The following is a 2,199-nucleotide window of genomic DNA, read 5'->3' as shown; positions in this document are numbered from 1 at the left end:
AAGCACCCAAAAACAAAGAGAATTTCTACAAAAGGCCATCCTCTTCTAAATTTCCAAAACAAAATTCCAAAAAAGATTTTAGCAAAATTACTTGCTACAAATGCGGGAAAAGGGTCACACTTCAAAGTATTGCAAGTTTTCTAAAAAGTTTCATGAGCTCCAAATAGAAGAAGAAATTTTAGAAAAAATTTCAGCTCTTCTTGTTGATTCATCTGAATTAGAATTTTCGAATAGTGAGGAAGAGTTCCAAATTGATGAAATTAAAACCTCATCCGATTATTCTGAATCAGAATTGATGATATTCCAAAGAATATTAATATGCTCACTAGGCAACAAGAAGCTCTTCTTGAAGCCGTCAAGCATATTAATGACCCTCATATCCAAAAATAAGTTTTAAAAGAAATTCTAAAACTGAAATCCTCGTCCCTTCCTCTAGTAAGAACACCTATGATCTTGGAAAAAGAGAAAAGGTTAAAGAACCCTCTCCCTACTATCTAAGAACTTCAAAAGGAAATCAAAACCATTAAAACAGAACTCAAAGAATTGAAATAAAAACAACAAAATGATTCTGTTTTGCTCCAAAGCTTGATTCTTAAATAAAATAGTGATTCTGATTCTGAAGAAGAAAATGATTTTCAAAATCTTGAGGTTTCTGATAATGTCCTAGAAAACTTCATTAATGTTTTAAAAGAAATAACCTCAAGAAAATATTTGATTCAAATAAAACTCATTTTTCCTGGTGATTTTCAAATAGAAACTATAGCTTTATTTGATACAGGAGCAGACCTCAACTGTATCAATTATGAGCTGGTTCCTAAAAGGTATCATTAAGAAACAAAAGAAAGGCTCACCTCAGCCAATAGTTCAAAAATCAGAATTGCGGGGAAAACTAAAGCTGCAATTCTAAACAACAATATTGCTCTAAAATTTTTTTTATTCTTACAAAGGATTTACAGCAAACTGTTATTTTGGGAACTCCTTTTATCAATTTAATTACTCCTTTCAAAGTAACTACTGCTGGTATCATTTTTAAAGCTAAAGATTTAAAGATTGTTTTTCCTTTTATAGAAAAACCCAAGAAGAGAAATCTCAATCTTATAAAAGCTCACTCAATTTATAATTTTGAGATAAATGCTTTGATTAAAGGAAAACAAACCCAGCTTTTCCACCTAAAACAAGATATGGGTTTAAAAAGAATCCAAAGCCAATTGCAAAATAAATTTGTCCAAAGAAAAATTTATGATTTGCAAAACAAAATTGAAAAAAAAAGTTTGTTCTGATCTTCCTAATACTTTTTGGAAAAGAAAACAGCGTATGGTGGATTTACCATATGAAAAAGATTTTAGTGACAAGCAAATTCCTACCAAAGCCATACCTATCCAAATGAATGAAACCCTTGAAAGCCATTGTAGAGTAGAAATAAAAGATTTAAAGAAAAAGGGTTTAATTACCAAATCCAGATCCCCTAGTCGTGTGCAGCCTTCTATGTCAACAAAAATAGTAAGATAGAAAGAGGAACACCTTGGTTGGTGATTAACTATAAACCTTTGAATAAAGCTCTAAAGTGGATTAGATACTCCATTCCAAACAAAAAAGATCTTCTTCAAAAGCTTCATTCTGCTTTTATTTTTTAAAAGTTTGATATGAAATCAGGATTTTGGCAAATCCATATTCATCCTAAAGATCGGTACAAAACTGCATTTACAGTTCCATTTAGCTAGTACGAATAGAATGTAATGCCTTTCGGATTAAAAAAAATGCTCCTTCTGAATTTCAAAAAATTATGAATGACATTTTCAATCCTTATTCAAAGTTTTGCATTGTCTATATCGATGATGTGTTCATATTTTCAAATTCTCTAGAGCAACATTTCAAACATTTGGAGATATTTTTCTATGTTGTTAGGAAAAATGGTCTAGTAGTTTCAAAGTCCAAGATATCTTTATTCCAAACGAAAATTAGATTTCTTGGACACTACATCTCCCGGGGAACTATCACCCCAATTGAAAGGTATCTAGCTTTTACTTCAAAATTTCCAGATAAAATTTTGGAAAGAACTCAATTGTAAAGGTTTCTTGGCAGTTTAAATTATGTCATGAATTTTTATCCAAATTTGAACTGTTTAGCAAAACCCCTACATGATAGATTAAAGAAAAATCCTCATGCATGGACTGATGAGCATACAAAGATTGTCCAAAG

Source organism: Ricinus communis, chromosome 5, assembly GCF_019578655.1.
Source record: "Ricinus communis isolate WT05 ecotype wild-type chromosome 5, ASM1957865v1, whole genome shotgun sequence".
NCBI lineage: Eukaryota > Viridiplantae > Streptophyta > Magnoliopsida > Malpighiales > Euphorbiaceae > Ricinus > Ricinus communis.
Note: the sequence above shows the minus strand (reverse complement) of the source record.